At 30.9% G+C, this 20,000-nt stretch overlaps 1 non-coding gene across 1 annotated transcript in view; it reads right to left on the bottom strand.

Moving 5' to 3' along the window:
• The window catches only part of LOC129962441 (small subunit ribosomal RNA), a 1,814-nt gene extending 449 nt beyond the window's left edge, over nt 1–1,365 (bottom strand). The window contains exon 1 of the ribosomal RNA XR_008783902.1: nt 1–1,365. This exon is cut by the window's left edge and continues 449 nt beyond it. This is a non-coding gene — a ribosomal RNA (small subunit ribosomal RNA).
• Nucleotides 1,366–20,000: the final 18,635 nt, after the last annotated feature.

Here is a 20,000-nt window from a genome sequence, read left to right as displayed (position 1 = left end):
GAACGTCTATTTAGTAGGCTAGAGTCTCGTTCGTTATCGGAATTAACCAGACAAGTCGCCCCACCAACTAAGAACGGCCATGCACCACCACCCACAGAATCAAGAAAGAGCTCTTAATCTGTCAATCCTTCCTGTGTCCGGGCCGGGTAAGTTTTCCCGTGTTGAGTCAAATTAAGCCGCAGGCTCCATTTCTGGTGGTGCCCTTCCGTCAATTCCTTTAAGTTTCAGCTTTGCAACCATACTTCCCCCGGAACCCAAAAGCTTTGGTTTCCCGGAAGCTGCCCGGCGTGTCATTTGAGGAACACAGCCGGATCGCTGGCTGGCATCGTTTATGGTTAGAACTAGGGCGGTATCTGATCGCCTTCGAACCTCTAACTTTCGTTCTTGATTAATGGAAACATTCTTGGCAAATGCTTTCGCAGTAGTTCGTCTTGCGACGGTCCAAGAATTTCACCTCTAGCGTCGCAATACGAATGCCCCCGTCTGTCCCTCTTAATCATTACCTCGTGTTCCGAAAACCAACAAAATAGAACCGAGGTCCTATTCCATTATTCCATGCACAATTATTCAGGCGTCGCGCCTGCTTTGAGCACTCTAATTTTTTCAAAGTAAACGTGAGGGTCTCCGCCCACAACCGGTGAAGATCATAGACAGAAGCCCCCTGAACGCTCGGCAGCGAACAGTAACCACCGGTAGGCGGACCGTCCGGCCGGAGCTGAGATCCAACTACGAGCTTTTTAACCGCAACAACTTTAATATACGCTATTGGAGCTGGAATTACCGCGACTGCTGGCACCAGACTTGCTCTCCAATGGATCCTCGTTAAAGGATTTAGAGTGTACTCATTCCAATTACGGGGTCTCAAAAGAGTCCCGTATTGTTATTTTTCGTCACTACCTCCCCGTGCTGGGAGTGGGTAATTTGCGCGCCTGCTGCCTTCCTTGGATGTGGTAGCCGTTTCTCAGGCTCCCTCTCCGGAATCGAACCCTGATTCCCCGTCACCCGTTACGACCATGGTAGGCGCGTAACCTACCATCGACAGTTGATAAGGCAGACACTTGAAAGATACGTCGCCGGGACGAGCCCGTGCGATCAGCCCAAAGTTATACAGAGTCACCACAAGAGACGGACACGAGGCCCGATTGGTTTTGGTCTAATAAAAGCGCTCGTTCCCGAAGGTCGGAGCTCTGCTGCATGTATTAGCTCTAGAATTGCCACAGTTATCCAAGTAGTAAGGTACGATCCAAGGAACCATAACTGATTTAATGAGCCATTCGCGGTTTCGCCTTAATACGGCATGTACTTAGACATGCATGGCTTAATCTTTGAGACAAGCATATGACTACTGGCAGGATCAACCAGGTAACTTCCATCGTTCGTTAGAACGTTCGGAAAATGCACTCCGAATCCTTACATTTCACGAGTCGCGACCATCTCAGTCGCGGGGGACGCCTCGACAACGGAGGATCCCTCAGTCAATCTCGCTTTTTGTGTAGGTATTCCCCGTGCAATCTACAGAGGTTCTATAGTCTCACGACTTCCCCGACGGCTTCAACGCCGCGGGGCGAGTGCGGAGGCATCGAGAAGATATGTGCGCTGGACACAGATGCAGAAAACCAATCAATTCCTTTAAGTACGGTTCTGCTCGTCGCGTCAACGGCACGGGGGCCGAGCCGCTCGCAGAGAGGCTGAGATAGTTTGGAAGCGGCCAGAAAGACGGAGAATACCTCCCCGCCGATCGCAGCCTTCGTAGCAGAAGAATAACACCCTCGATCCCGGAGGCAGCGTCCGACCGACCCATAAAGAACCGAGAACCGATCCGATCGGGCACGACAGACCCACCGTCAACGTTAGAGGACCGCTTTCCCGGAGGTAGCCAACCGGTACTAACAACCCAATCCCGTTGCCGAGACCTAAGACAGGTTCGCGAGATTACGACGCGTTTTTAAAACGCATTCTGTCTCGCGATCGACCACTGTTTCCAGCAGTCACCTGCTACTCATATAGGGCTACGGACGATCCCCGACGTTCCGCTCGTGATCGCGAGTGGCGCGCGCTTTGCCCAGCCACCAGGCGACCGGAAGAAGCCGCCGCGGGCGAAAATAAGAAAAATTGTGCACAGGCAACCCGTTTCGCCGAACTAGTGCTACGTAGTATTTAGCGCTCTTCTCGGTGATTGGACTTTGAAGAAAATCGCGACTTCTCCCCTATTTGCACTTAGAAGGAAATCTCGGGTAGCGACTTCTCACTTTCTCGTGCTCCGGTTAGGACTTTGCCGAAAATCTCACATCGTCGGACTTGGACGGAAAACTAGCGAAGCGACTATCACCTTATCGCGCGTTCTGATTTGGAGTTTGCTGAAAAACGCGACTTCTCACATCGTCGGACTTAGTAGAAAATTTCACCTTATCGCGTGCTCCTATTAGGACTTTGCCGAAAATCGCGCATCTCCGTTTTTCCTTAAAATGTTTACATTTTGAATTTTCTTCAATTACTTTTTGTGAATTTTTATTGATATTTATGAAATTGTTTATGCTTCTGAATTTAAAATGTCAAGTAACATTTATATTTGTTGAATTATATTTAATTCACTCAAATACAAATTTATAGAGTTTTAATACGCTATAATTAAGTTAAATACCTGTATTTGCAGAATGTATTCTTATTTAGAACTCAATTTGGTGTAAATATTATAAAAATAATGAAATAAAGCCTTCAAATGTTGTTAAATACTTGATTCAAACCTAAAAGTAGGTCAAGCACTTAAATTCTAGCAAATTAAGATAAATGTCTGGTAAAGTTCATATTTATATGCATTCGCAGAAAGAATTCAAGTGTTCTTTGAAGTAATTCTTATTTAGAACTGAATTTGGTGTAAAGAATGTCAAATTAGTGAAGTAAAAGCTGTAAATGTTCTTGTATACTTCATATGAACTTCAAAGTAGGTCAAATTGTTTTAATAAATGCACAAGTTGTGTAATTCCCTTCATACAATGTGTAATGTATCTTCTAACAGTGCTAAAAATGAAATCTCTTTCCAATTCAAACAATTTCTACTGTAAATACTGAGGTAAATACAAATACTGTTTTTTAATATGTGAAATTCAACATATAATTGAGTGCAAGCTTTAATATAAATGTATTCCTTCATGTAACATTCAATATCAATCATTTGTGAATGAATGTTTTCATTCAGTTAATTACTGAGCTGAATCTTTCACCAATGCAAAATATTTCATGACATTGTAAACTTCCATTCATGTAAACATTGTGTAAAATTCAAAGATATTCTTATAGTGTGATAAATACAAGTATATGGCTTGTATATTCAACTTATTAATGCATAAGAGTATGATTTATTACTGCATTTTTTGTGTATAGTGATAAACATTCACCTCCCTTCATGTTTCATCTAGTATCAATTATATTGCTCATTTATTTGAAATTTAGCTTCATGGTTAATGACTTGTGAAATGTTTACTCATACTGCTAGTTCTTTTCATAAATCCATGTTGAGTGAAATGCAAAGAAATCATTATATTATGTAAAATTAAAACATACAATTTGGATATTCAACACATTAGTTCTTATTACTTGTGGAAAGAAGTGATATGAAGAGGTAACAGTTGTATAAAGAAAGCTCAAGTCTTAAATGAATGTGTAATGTTACTTTGCATAGATATGATTTTTAATTCAACAAATTTCTGCATAAAAATGTTATTACCAACTATATTTTGTGTGCAGATTCTTCATGTACTATTTACAATCAAAGAATGCATAAATTTCTTCAAATATTTCACCAAGAATCTATATGATTATACTCAGTAAGCTTCATCTTTAATCAGTGTGAAATGTTTCATCATATAACAGGTTGTTCTAATTATTAAATGTTGTTTATAATGTAAGGAAATCTTCATCTTCAGGTAAATACAATTTAAAGATTCATATTACTTGTTCAAACAAGTTGACTGTAAGGAATGCCTAATGTTTACTTTCACTGTAAATGTAACCCTTTTCTAATATTAATGTTGTTTTCATGTACAGCATTATCTTGTAAGTGTTTAATTTTATGTTATATTCTGTTGAATACAGGCAGAAAGCTTGTCAATCAAATAGATAAATTATTTAGAGTCCTTTGTCCAACTATAATTTATGTGTGGGTTCCCATTTCTTCAAACAACATTTACATTCAAAGAATGTTTCATCTTAACTAAGCTTCATCTTCAAACTGTGCCAAATGTTCCCATTCTTTACTTGTAATACAGTGTGAAATGCAATACCTTTCTCCTATTTCCAGTTGTTTAGGTTTAATCTTGTTCAAAATGTGATGACATACTTATTTCATGTTAAATACAAACATACAGTTTGTGGATTCTACTCATAGGTGTTTATTACTTGTTCAAACAGATTATATAAATAGATAATACTTATATGATGAATGATTACTATTAAGTACATGTGAAATTTAACCTTACACTGAAATTGTAACCTCTATCTAATATTAATATAAAATTTGTATGTATTTATTCATATAAACATTGTATGAAGTGTAATGTCTTACTTATATTGTGTTAAATAGAGGCATACATTATTAAGATTGTTATTTCCAATTTTAATTAATATATAGCTTCTTTATACAATATTTACAATGATTGAATACATAGATTTCTTCAAATGTTTCATCCAGTATCTATATTATTATGTTCAGCTTCTTGTTTACTTAATGAGAATTGTTTCTACATGTTACAAGTTGTTTCTAAAGTTCAATGTCATGTCAAATGCACTGCATTATAGTCTGAAGCTGCAATTAGCAAGTGCTTATTACATGTTGAAACAAGCTATATAAATATGTTTCTATAAAAGCCCAACCTGTGTGTAATTTTACCTTACATAACAATTGTAAACTCTTAATGTTGTAATGCATTCTTTTGTTCATGTGAAATGTTTCATTCATTGTTCATGTAAACACTGTATCAAATGGAACAATACAAATTACTTACATTGTGTTAAATTCAGGCATAAAGTTTGAACATCCAATGAAGAAGTTATTAAGAGTATTTTTTACAATTGCAATATGTCTGCAAGATTCTTCTTTCTTCATACAGTGTTTACAATAAGAATACATTAATTGCTTCTCATGTTTCATCAAATGTTTAAGTTAGCATGTTCTTTAATCTATATGAAATTTACCCATTTTTACATTTAGTGTTATGTGAAATGCAATAAAATACTTATAAACTGTTAACTATAAACATACAAGTGCATATAACTTATATATGAAGTTGCATATAAAATGATTATTCTGTAAAACATTGTAATTGTCATCTTCTTTTTTTAAATGTAAACATTGTTAGAATAATGTGCTAAGTACAAACACTAAGCTATTATTTTCAACATTTCAGTTAATTCTGTTTGTCGAAACAAACATCCACATTAAACTATGCCAGTTATTTGTAAGTTTTATTAATGTAAAGAATACTCAAAAAGTGTCCAATGTACTTGTTATTTAGGAAAGACATCTTACATGTTTAAATATTAAAAAGGTTAATGTGTAAGACAGTTACATGCTGAGTGGTTTATATTTCCAATCCCATTTCTGTCACATATCATTGATATCAACAAAACCTTAATTGTTTCTTATGTGTACACAAAAATTATAACAACCATCTGAATGCTAAACATGTAAGTGCATACAACATATAAAGCTGCATGTAAAATGATTATTCTTTAATTAATGCAAAACATTAACAAACATAGTAATTGTCATTTCTTTATGTTAATGATATGTGAAATGTTTCTAATGTGCTAGGTTATGATTTTCAATAATTCAGTAAATACTGTTTGTCGAAACAAGCTTACGCATTAAACTATCACAGTTACTTGTAAGGTTTATTCTTGTAAATAACAATTAAATAATGTCAAATGTACTTGTTATTGAGAAAAGAACACATACAAGTATTTATATTATAAAAGTAAATGTATAATACAGTTATATGATTGTGTATTGAATGGTATATCCTTCCTTCACCATTTTAGTCACAAACCATTGATATCAAACAGACCTATATTGTCTCTGATATGTAAACAAACATTATAATAATCATTTCAATGATACATTGTTTCAAATATTTGTCACATTTTGTCTGAAATTCAATAAATGCACAGTTCAGTACAATAAAGTCAATTCTATTTTCAAACATAATGCATGTGCACTATTAACATTATTATTAAAAAGCATTAAACATAACAAGATACATTAACTTCAAATTACTATTAAATTCACTATCTTTAAAAAGTAATAAATTATATGTAATGCGTTTTTTTCATTGGTAGTTCTTAAATCTGGTGAAAATGATCTGTGTATATGTAACGATGAAGAATATTCTGTGTTGAAACATGACATGTTTAGATGAAAGTAACTGAAATACCTATATTAGCCTTAATGTTAGTAAAATTATGAATGCACAGTAGAACTCTTATTATCAATGAAAATTCTTTTTCTGATGTACTTTATCTACAAATTTTTTAAATATAAGTAGTGCACACTCCAACTTGAATGTCAACGAGGAATCCTCGTAGTAATTCTCTACTCACAAATGTGAAAATGAGACCTTTTCTAACCATTAAATCCATTGACCTCATTATTATCCTCCTTCAAATCATGTGTGTTTCAAATTAAAACACTTTTTGTGAAAATATTTATGAAATTTTGTCTAAAATACAATAACACTGCATTTCAGTACAACGAGACAGAAGAAATCTTATTCTAAAGCATAGTTCAAACATAAAAAAAAAGATATGTAATCAAAAATATTACTAATAAATTCAGATTCCTTATATAGAAAAGAAGTGTAATTAATATATATTTTAATTGCAATCAATTTAATTTGGTTAAAATGGTATGTCAATACGTAGGAATGAATAATGTTCTACGAAGAAGCATTGCAAGTTTGTATGAGTGATTCAAATTCATTTAATATCCTTAATGTGAAAAAAAAAATATTGAATGTAGTGTACTCAAATATTCATAAAAGTACTATTTTTAAAACTATTACAGTTCATACTTGGCCTAAAAAAAAAGGAGCAGACACTGTTAATTGAATGTTGTCGTGGAATCTTCTAACACTCTTTTGTTTACAAGTGTGTCAAATACAGTATTCATAAACTGAAATCCACTTACCTCATTATGATCCTTCTTCAATGAAGCAAATATCAAAACACCTTGTTAATGAAGAGATTTTAATACTATTATTCACATATATCATTTGTTCTTCATTGTTGCCTTTAATATTGTTGATGTAACAATGTGTTCAAAAGTATTAAGAACAATATTCTCTGTTGCTTACAGTTAGCTAAGAATTATAGAATCATATATTGTTACTGGGCATTATTGTTGATGTAACAATGCATTTAATAGTGTTCATAACTATACTGTATTTAGTTTCTAAAGAATTCAAAAATTGCATGTATTTAAATAGTAACAATTAACTATTCATGGAAATCATGAATTAACATCTAACACAGTGAACAATATGGTATTTAACATTGTGAAATCAGTCAAACTCCCCAGACTCCTATCCAAAAACTCAGTGTAGGAATGTTTCATATGGATTTTCATCAAAACAAGTCTTTTCCACTAAAAATCTTTGAAACAGCTTTCATATATGTTGTCTTCCAGCATCTCTTTGTATGAAGAAAATGATCAACATATCATTTCAGAAGAGTGGCATCTATGTTCCAGTTTGTCTTCTCTTATGTTCAGTAGAAAGTAAAGGTTGTTTTTTGTTGTTGTCATTTACACTGTACACAAACTTCATCTTCTCTATACTATAAAACTGCTTCATATAACTATACATTCTTCTTCCATGTTAGAGCATAACAAAGTAGATATCTTTTCAAAATTTCTTCATTTCATTCATAAAAAATAGGATATGAAGTTCAGTTGACATGCCTTCACTCATTGATAACTCCCATCAGAAAGGGGGGGGGGGATCCTAAATGCCCATTCAATATTCAGACTTCATCTTTACAAAATAAAGTTGTTGATGAGATAATAACACTCTTTCACCTTCAACTACACTTGCTAGGATGATGTAATCACATTATAAACAATTAAATTGAATATCCCAAGTAATCCAAATATGGAAAATCTATATAAACAAAGACTACCAGAAATGAAATAATAATCAACAAAAACATTTAACTTCTTCTCATATGTAGAAATCATCAACTTCAATGTCACAAAAACTTCAATAAGTTAATCACCAGCATGCAATTCAAAATAATCGCAACACAACAACAGCTATTCAAGATTTGCCTCCACCAAAAACAATTAAGTGCAGTGAACCAAATAATCTGCCTTGCCAAAATGAAACCTCTTACAAAATCAAACACATTAAATTGAACAGTGCAAATTATTTCAAAAAACTTCCCAAGCATTAAAAATTTAAAAACCATGTAAAAACTTAAGTGACGAGCAATACCGGCAGAGTACAAAAGCCATACACAACACCAAACAAACACCATTTCTGCTAATATTTCTTTAGAAAATTGAATCAAATATCTGAAAGTGGGTAAATTTCAAACAATATTCTTCACAGAATCCATAAATATAGCATTAAGGTAATACAGTATGCCAACAATCAACCCGCATGTCCATACATAACTAAAATTTATAACTCACCTAAACTAACCAATATACTATTTTTGAGTGAAATCTCTCACAAGATAGCAATTATGAAATTGAATTCTGCAAACTATTGAGAACTTATTTATAAATTAAAAAGTAAACAGTCATAAAAACTCACATTTTCTAAACACTTGGGTGTAAAAACTGACAACATGCATAACCAAAACAAGACCACAGAAACTTGGAAGATAAGTTCATTGATAATTTTTGATTTCTAAAGGATACTTCTGTTCACTGTCATATGTAAAATAATATGAATGTAAAATTGCATTAGGAATTTAAGAAATATGCATAACAACACATCAAGACATGGAATAGTGAATATGTGAAAACATAAACATTAAGAAATAAATTCAAATAAACATTAAGATTTATATTAAATTTGCTAAAAACACTTCTACTTTTCAACAATTAACTTAATTAATATGAAGGATATGTTATATATCAAAGCTCAATGCATAAAAACAATGTTATGTGTTAGTGTGTCAAAATGTAAACAAACAAACAAAACAGTACTGATGAAGCAACATTTATTTACATAGGAAAAACAATAATGAATATACTAATTCAAATTATATAGAAATAAATTTAGTAAACAAATATATCACCTACACATGAAAGATGTGCAATAAAAAGAAAAAATGGAAAGAATATGTACTTGGACACTGCTCGACAGGATTCGAGAAATCCAATACTATTCAAATTAAAAACAGAAACAAATTTCTACTGAATATACTTGAAATTAGGAAAAACACAACTAAACGAAGGGAGAAAAAACAACAATGAATTGATTTTTGTTTTCACTAATTTACAATAAATAGGCTTAAATTAAAAGTTGGCATTCTTAAAGAAGGGGGGGGGGGGTGCACACTGTGAAACTGAATTAAGTTTTATTGTTAGATCTTAACTCTTCCACTTTAAAAAGAAATGTCAGTATAATTTCAATCAATATTTAAATCATTTTCCAATACTAAAAACAACTCTTATAATATAAATAACCTGAATTACTTAAACACAGTACAGCGAAGAAGAGATATCGAGATAACAGCATACATTGCTAGTAAAAAAATTATTAACTATACACTAATAATAAAAATTTAATTAATTATTTCAATAACTAACAGTTTAATCATGAATATATGCATAACTTACAATACTATATATTTTTTTTTCCAACCATGTAACTAAGAAATACCTTTATGGCCTTATCCAAAGAGAAAACACTCAATGATTTGTTCCTTTAAGATAACAAACAAGCCTATAGGTGCTTCCCATTTGGATTCAGGCCACAGAAAAGATACCATAAATAAATAGTTGATAATCCAATGAGAAGTAATTAATTTATGCAAAAGTAAGCTTAAAATTGAAAATAAACATTTAATTTTTGCTCATAGGAGATAAATGAAATAAATAAAAAAAGCAAAATGTTTGTTTACAAATAAATAGAGTGAAATAAGCAAATGCCAGAAATCGAGCATTTTATTCACCCACAGAAATCTCCTAATATTTTCAAAGTGCAGGGACGACATTTTCATCCAAGACAGGTGTACACAGGAATGAAACAAAACCCACAACTTTCTTCCAAGATCTACGGGTGAACAGGATAACACAGCAAAGCATCGTGCAGGTGAAAAGCAACCCTCCGGTTACGTACTAAGTGCCATGCCGAATGAACACAGGATTGAAAAGTGGAATACAGGAATGAAGGGGAGTTCGCCTTTCCCATCCAAGTTGCTTGGTGCACAGGATAACATGGCACAGCATTCTCTTCTTGTCAAGACACATCATGCTTCTTTGTCTTCATTCTTCTTAAATTTTCATTTCTTGCTTTGTCAATTAAGTTAATGCGTATTTTAATTTCACGATTAATCTGTACTATTTCACTTAATTTCTATTGATTATAATAAAATTCTTTGTATATATTAAGGTTACACTAAAATCAAATAAGTTAAATTATCACGAAACTATTAATAAATAAACTAATTCACTGCACATAATAAAAATATTGTTGCAAAATTAAATAATAAACAGTATAAACTTTAACAATTACTCAAACTGTTTGTTATCACTTCAACACTGTAGTAAAATTACATCATATTATGAATTGAGCAGTCAATAATATTAAATAACTGAATAAAATTAACCATGCACCAAGCCATTTATAAAGGAAATTGATTTCTTATTCATTACATAAAAGGGTTGTACATGTTATTAAGTAATACTAAAGCAAAAGTACTACACTATACTAGAATAAGAAGTGAAAAATCAATATAAATAAAACTAAATCTAAATTGTAATATTAATATACACCAAGTCAATAGTAAAGGAAAATGATTTCTTGTATATATGAACAATTAGACTACAAAAGCAAAGTACTTCATCATACGTGAGAAACAAAAGTGGAATAGCAATTAATGAAAAAAAAAGCTAAGTATTAATAAAATGAAATGTATAAGTGAATTCATTACTAAATCAAATATGCATCCAGTTATTACAAGAAGAAATTGATTTCCAATTCATATTATGGAAGGGTTATATAATTAAATTTTTCTTGTATTAAGAAAATAAAGGATGCATAAATTTCAATATTGAATAAAAATGCCAATGTTTTTAAGATGTATCATCACTACGTTCAAAATTCATATTACAGAAGTTATAACATAGATAACAAACATACATATAAAAAAATAAACACTTACCTTGCAATTTTTAAAAATGATCCTTCTTAAAGCAAAATTAATTTCACTGTCAAAATTTCAATTCTCATGAAGGATAAACCAGTGAAAGCATTCCATTCTTGTTAAAATTAATCACAAAATGTGCTAAAAAAGAAGTCGCAACATATGGAAGTTGAAGGTCAATGAATGAACTTCAAACTTTTCTAGCACAGATAGAAATATTTCTCAGCATGACTTTCACACATATCATCCGGGAAATTCACTCAGCTTCGACTAGTTGTTAAAAATCATCATACACAAACACTTCGGAATTAGAATTCATCACAGATGAAAACAAAATTAAAATCTTCTTCAAACCTCTCTCGCACACAAAGACATTCTTTTCGGCAGTTTCTCTTTTAATCTTGAAACACACGCAATCCATAAAACTCATTCTTGAAGAGGAAATCCGCTCAGTAAATATGCAAAACATCCATCTACAAAAGAAAAAAAAAAATTAATTAGAAATTAAAAAAGATTTCTAGAAAAGCACAAACAATGGAAGAGCACACACGCCGACAACCAACGGACAAATGAAATTCAAATGAAGAGCCGTTGAAATCAGTTCGGTTAACAGTTAATCAGGATTCAACCGCCTAGCAAAGAAATAATTAAGATTGCGATCACATGTTCGGATCCCATCGAACCAATCAGTGGTGTAGGATGACTTACTCACCATGACCGCTACGGTGTCTATTCAGTTTCCAATAATAACAACTCATTTCATGAATGGCAACATTGTACATTTACTTCCCCTCCCGAAGAGAAAAATGACAACAAACTTTTTATCTATCGGAACTGATTGTTACATTTTTTTTTAATTTTAGAAAAGGAATTTTAAACAGAAGAATTTTAATTTCAGTTACTCATCGGAACTTTTTTTTTTTTTTTCTCTTTTCTTCATATGCATTTAAGATTTTCTTTTACCAAATACATTTTTTTTTTTATTTTCCTTATAACATTTATTATTATTAATTTTTTAAAAATGTCAAACAGAAGTCTATACATAAGAATTTTTTTTTTTTTTCAATATTTTCAGTCAAGTGCAATACACAACTCATGAATTAAATATAAAGGAGGGAAACTTTAGAAATGATTATTTTCACCATAAAAATATTAAATTCAATATAATACTGTCAAGCATTTAATGGATTAAATACATTGGAAGGAAATGTATACTTTTAAAGGCGAGGAATGTAAATTGGGGGGGGGGGGGGTAATAACCTGTTTTATAATAAAAAATAAGAATTATCACTTTAATAAACAATATAAGCTCCAAATGTAAACTTAAACTCATTTTGTTATTCATTAGACCTACTAATCCCAAAATTCCTTACTAGCTAAATAGATGCAATTAGATGTATTATAACTCATTTAAAGTAAAAGAAAAGATACAAACCTACAGTTCACATGAAGAAACAATTATGCACTTAATTTTTCATAAAATTTCATATTGATAAATGTTAAAATTTTCTGCAAAACAGAAACAAACAAATTAGCATCATCAAAACAGTACATTTTGATATCATGTCACATACATAAACAAATCTTTCACACTGTGATTTTACATTCAAAAAGCAAGTAATGAAGGTTTTCACACTTCAATATCCAAATAAATTTCCACAACACAAAGGAAATATGCAGTTGGGTGATGAAGCTTGCATAAATGTACAAAGCAAAATTTAAAAATATGAATTTTATGTGCAAAACAAAAGTAAGGTGGGAGTGGTCATGCAATTCATATATAGACAAAGCAGGATTAACAAAACACTATATAAACTTAAAATCATCTTATAAGAACATTACACTGAACAATATTTTGTTTCAAGGATATTAACATTTTTATGTCTTTTCTGCAACTTACCTGGTTGCTACTTTCAAAGCAGAACTACCAATTCATTTGTAGAACCAGAAAATAAAAAAATTTTTTGAAAGAAAGCAGAAGCGTTTCATTTTACTAACAGTTTTTGTTTTTATAGCAACCAGAGAATATGGGGGGGGGGGGGAATTGAACTACAAATGCTATGAACCATGCAAAGCTTAAAATTCTTCAAAGCGTGTCCAAATAATAATAAGATATATCATACTCATTATTTTTTTTTATTTAAAGAAAGTGACATTATCAAGACATTAGTAAAGTAAGCAGTGGTAATCTTAGTTTAATGCAATTGAAGGGAAAAAAAAAAAAAAAAAAAAACTTTTATAACAAATAATAATTTAAGATATTTATTATTCAATACAAAATAAAATATTTGTTTTCGAAAAAGATTTCAAAGAAATCCTAACCAAATCAATTGTAAACATTGTTTTTTATGTGCTTCACTGAATTTAAAATGTTTCAGTGAATTTTTGTATTACATGAACTTGTTAATCACTGTTTCAGAGAATGTCAACAAACCATCAGTCACTTTCCTTTAATATTCTAATACGAATATTTCTATAGAATAAACACGTGTTAATGAGTAACTAACTTTATACAATAATAAATTTTTAGCTTTATACAATAATAAAGAATAAAACAAATTAACCTATTATTAAATGCATTTTGAAAAAGTAACTGACACATATATAAACAGGATTGAAAGAAAAAATAAAGCAATATTATCTTGATCAATTGATATAATGTGATCCGTTAAGACATCAGAAACACAAAGCAAACTAGAACATGCAGAATGGATAAAAAAAGGCATTCAAATGCCATTCTGACAGCTGTCACACCACACCAACACTATACAGATAAAGTCATTGCAAACAAAACATCTATAATTTCATACGCATATATATATAAGGCATGAAACCAAAAGCAATAACATTAAAAAAATTTAAACTTCAATTAATGAACATGAAATTAATAGTACAGCAGGAAGAAAAGCTTTTTAAAAATAAACAAAATAACATCTTTTAAATGGAATAAAAGAAATCTTGTATGACCATTTTTTTAAAACTATTTCAACGTTCACTGTAAAAACAAAATTATCTCTTTAGTTCTTAGAAAATAAATTAAAAAATTACACTGGCATACAACACTATAAAAAAATATAAGGGGGGGGGGAGGTAACATTCTGAATGATTGCATAAATTTATTGAGCACGACACTTAAAACACACAACAAGCACACATGAGGAAAATGCATATGGAGAAAAATTGAATGGACATCTGACAGCTTTCACACCACATGAATGGAGTGAATGGTTCATAAAATGAAACCATCCTTAATTTCATAAAAATTTTTTTACAACATAAAATGGTAGTAAACATTAAGACATTTAAACTAATAACTCGAAATGAAATTATCACTAGGAATGAACATGTAAAAAAAAGAAACAGTGAAAGGAAGAAGACTGAAACATCTTTTTTTTTGGGGTGGGGGGGGGGGGGGGTGGGGGAGAATTACGCACAAAAATAATATTCTAATAAACAATTATTTAAATGCTCCATCTAAAACCAATAGCGGAAATACATTTGTTACTTATTAGAAGAAGACTGTTCGATTAAAATCAGTAACCACAATACCAAAATTAAATCATAAAAATTGGCGATGCTAATTCAATATTGTCCGAATCAATACAGAAATTTATGGAACATGTTTTTTTAATAAATAATAAAAACATCATGCACATGAATTACATATGGAAATGAGCCAAAATTGTATCCTGCATATTTCAACACCACACCAACACAGTGAATGTGTGTGTGTGAGAGAATTAAGACACATGCAAGCAAAATTGAAACCAAATATATAATTTAACAAAGTTGATTTCATAAAAGTTGTTTTCTCATGAAATAACTTTCATGGTCAAAACAGCAAATTTGGAAAAGAAGACTCATTTCTTATTCACCAAAAATTTAAGAGATGGCAGAAATGATTTCAGCACTCGCTCTCAAAACAAATCAAATACTTATTCATTCATTCCACACGTACCAGTATAAATTTGTAATTATAAATTATACATATTACTGCAAGGACTGTACAACATTAAAAAGCAACAAAATCATTGTGTGTGTGTGTGGGGGGGGGGGATGACTCTTAATGATAATAGTAATTTATTGAGCATGTCATGTAATGAACACACAAAAGTACAAATGAGAAAAATGCATATTAAAATAAATTCAATGGAAATATAACAGCTTCCACACCACATGAACATATTGAATAAAATCAATAAAATGAAAACATCTTAAATTTTATTAAAAAGAAATTACAACATAAAATGATATTGAATATTAAAAGATGTGAACTGATAAATCGAAATGGAATGAAAACTAGATAAAGGGGGGGGGGATATGCACAAAATACATACTTAATTTGTAAAATACTAACAAGAATGTTCACTGAAATTAAGACACTGTAATATGAAAATTAATTTATGAAAACAGGAGATGTGAATTTAATATTGCTCGAATCAATAGAGAAATTTAGATAATATACTTCTGAAGTGAATCGTGAAGACACACTGTGCATAAATTACACATGTAAACGAACCAAAATTGTATGCTGCATACTTCCACACCACACCAACACAGTGAAAATGTGCAGGGGGGGGGAGAGATATACATGCAAGTAAAATTGACAGGCAAAAGTATAATGGGGTGAATTTGTGTAAAAAGCACATGCAACTGGAATTAATGTCTAATATTTATATATATATACACACACACAATATTTTGAAAACAAAATTAATTTTTTATGCACCACAACTTTATGCAATTCCAGATGTTTCAATCATTTAGAAAAGATTTGATCATTTTCCATGAAAACAAAACAAAATAAATTGAATTCATTTCACTACTATCAGCACAAAATTGTAATGGGGGGGGGGGGGAATAGTCAAAAGATGCATGCAAGGAAGAGCGAAAACCAAAAATGTAATTAAAAGAAAGTTGATTACTCGTGATATTATTTCCACATTCAAAACACAAATTGGGGGGAGGGGGGAAGTATTTTTCATGCACTCAAAATTTATAAAAAATCAAGGGGTTTCAAGCAATCAGAAATGATTTCAGAATTCGCTCTCAAAACAAAACAAATACAAGCAGTTCATTTTTCAATTTGATTTCATTTAAAAGAAATATATGCAACCAAAAAAATTAGTTAACATTAAGAGATGCGAACTAATGAAATTAACACTAGAAATAAACAGTTGAAACTTTAAAAAATGGGGGGGGGGGGGGGTTAAGAATTTAATGCACAAAAACTACATTTAAATTTGTAATCAGAAAAAGGCTCCCTCTAAACCGAAATAGGTTATTATTTTAGAAAATACTAAAAAGAATGTTCAATTAAAATCGGTCACTACAATACCAAAGTTAATTCTCGAAAACAAGAGACATCAATTCAAATTTGTCCGCATCATTACTGAAACTTATGCTTCTTCTTTAGTGAATTGTAAAGACACCACGTACATAAATTACATATTGAAATGAACCAAAATTGCACTCTGCGTACTTCCACACCACACCAACATAGTGAAAGTGTGCAATGGGGGAGGGGGGGGGGAGACATGCAACTAAAATTGAAAGACAAAAGTATAACGAAGTGAATGTGTGTAAAATACACATGTAACAAAAATTGATGTCTAATATATATAGACTAAAGGAAATTTATTTGCTTGTGTTATTATTTTCACGGTCAAAACACAAAGTTTTGAAAAGAAAATGTATTTTTTTATGCACCAAAAATTTATGAAATTTCTATCATTTTGAAAGGATTTCAGCACTCGCTCTCAAAACAAAACAAAAAATAGTCATTCATTTCCAAAGTATCAGTACAAAATTGTAATTTCGAATAACACGCCTTGCTGAAAGGACTGTACTTCACTTTTGAGTAATTTAATAGAAAAAATTTTTTTGGTCAGAATTATTTAGATAGCAAGAACTTATCCACTCAATGAATGCTGAATTGTTTTGCAATTCTAAAAAAACAAAGTGAATGCAGAATATGAATCTATTTAAGAATGAATAGGAATTTATCCACAAATTGAAGAACACAAAGGAAGAAAATTTGGAAATGAAACAGTAAAGTTTTAATGTGTCACAAAAAGGGCTACCTATACTACCAAGGAGATTACTTAACGAGAAACTTGGTACGCAATTAAACATAACAGGTTTATTGAAGTGATTGGAATCAAAATTACAAAATCAGATATAATGAAAAATCTGAACGTAAACACTAAAAGCAGATATAAAAGAAACTGATGACATTATAAGATTTTAATACAAACTGCAAACAAACCATTGAAAAATTTTTTAGAAAAACTTACCCATTTTCCAACTGCATTAGCTTTTGCAATTTTTTTTTTCTATTGCTTTCTCAACATATCAGAATGAGCCAAAATTCCTGAATCAAATGGCATAATTGAAATAACTATATAAATTTTATTACAGTTTTTTGTAACAACATCTCAAGATTATGTTTGGAAAACAATTTTGACACGTCATAACAAAACACCAATGGTAGGATAATCTGACATATAACTCAATTGCTCACATTCATCATTTCACTTTCGATTCTAAAACAGTTATCACTTTCCTTCCAAAAGAAATGTCCGTCGGAAACAGTTGTTGACATGCTACAGTGTTAAACACAAAATATTCCAAAAGAAGCGTTAGAAAAAGGAATAAAATGACGCAATTAAGCACCCGGTTGGCGTTTTTTTTTTTTTTTTTTCTTGTTTTTTTTCCCGCACTGCACTTCTGGTTTTCTAATTGCTAAATAAAAAGAACACTTACAGAATTCGACGACTACAATATGATAAAAAGACACTTCCTATTTTTAACTGGTAAAATAAATACTTCGCAACTAACTACGGAACAGAAAATTTGAAAAAGAACGACCGATTAAGTTACACGCCATTTCATTTCTTTCCGTTGAAAAACAAACTCTTTTGCATCCTCGGTTCGAAGTGATAATTATCGTCTGCAGCAGGGAACGAGAATGAAGGTCAGATTTTTAAGGAAATAATAATGAGTTATAAAATATACACCATTCTAAAATACACAAATGAAAATTACAAATAATATTCCGTTTAAAAGACCGCCATCGAAGTTCAAGAAATGAATTTCAACAGACACGGTCACAGTTCCTTTTGAAGCAAAATCGAGCTGCAAATCGTCTTCCAATCAAAAAACTGGAAAAGTATCCTGGGACGCTAGAATACAGCCTCTACAGATTCAAACTTTTTCACTTTTCAGTATTGGCAATTGTTTTTAAATTGTAACGTTTCGTATCCGAATGATTTATGATCCTATCCGAAAACGTTTCTCAGAAGTAGGATATCATTTTCCACAATTATTTTTTAATGCGTACAATCCATTTGATACGTTGCAACGGATAAAGTATCACGATCTTATGTTTGAATTTTGTATTACTGTGCACGGTGGCAATTCTCAGAAATAAGATATTTTATTCGAAAATGATTCATTACAAACGTTTTAACGGATCACTGATTAATATAACATACTAAAATTCTGCTTTTTTTTTTTTAATTATAAAGAAGTTTGGAAAAATACTTGGAGGTGCACACGGATAATTATCACTTTTCGTTTTTAATGAATTACGATTGTTTATCTGACTGTTTACAAAGAAAAATGTTGTACGGCAATAACATTTGTTACCTTCATTGAATTTACAATTAAATGATTTCATTTCTTTTGTTAAGGATATCGTAAAAAAGGTAAGTGAGTTCCTCTAATAGGATAAAAAAAAGTATTAACTCATTTGTATGCTGAATTAAATATAATCTATTTTTTTTTTATATAAATTTTTCATTTCTTTACTAATAAACTGCCTGTACGTATCAAGTTATGTCAGCTATCATTCAATTGAGCTACAATGTTTTATCATTATTGAATAAATGTTTCTGGAACTGTTTTTTTTTTTTTTTTTTTTTTTTTTTTTGGTAAATGAATTTTGAATTATTGCAACAGACAAATGTATCGCTGACGGAATCAATGTCATGGCAACTACATGTATGGAATATTTTTAAAAAAAAAAAAAAAAACATTTCTGTCAAGGTGAGGAAGCCAGTATCTGTATCAGTAAAGATTTATTGTACATTATAAAGGGTTTATACTAAGGAGGAAGGTATAAAAATGAGGAAGGCAAGTATCTGTACCTATTTTTGTAAAGAATTTCTACATCTAACTTGTGCGGATAGTTACAATTTTAACGAATTTTGTTTCATTTCATAAAACCGACATCTGTTCCCAGAGAATAAAATAGGTATATTTGATGAATAATGAATTATTAAACATCCAATATTATAAATACTTATTTTCTGTATATACTATGAAATCATTTATTGGCAACGAGAGATATTATAAGTATAAGATTAGATATTTTTAAAAAAGAATGGAGACAAGTATCTGTAACTGATTTTTCTCCATTCGATAATATGTCACTTTGGACATGAAACAGCTGAATATAAACAGAAAGAAAAATAAGTGAATGGGCAACATACACAGAAATGCAATAATTAAGCAACACATCAGGCAAATATGGTTTCAGTTAATATATAAGCACATTAAAAAAAAGATCATTTCAGTGGACATGAGAAAAATATGCAGAGAAATAAGGATTCCCACTCGAATAGAAA

The sequence above is a fragment of the Argiope bruennichi genome, chromosome 2 (assembly GCF_947563725.1).
Source record: "Argiope bruennichi chromosome 2, qqArgBrue1.1, whole genome shotgun sequence".
Classification (NCBI taxonomy): Eukaryota; Metazoa; Arthropoda; class Arachnida; order Araneae; family Araneidae; genus Argiope; species Argiope bruennichi.
This window is presented reverse-complemented; position numbering and strand designations above follow the sequence as displayed.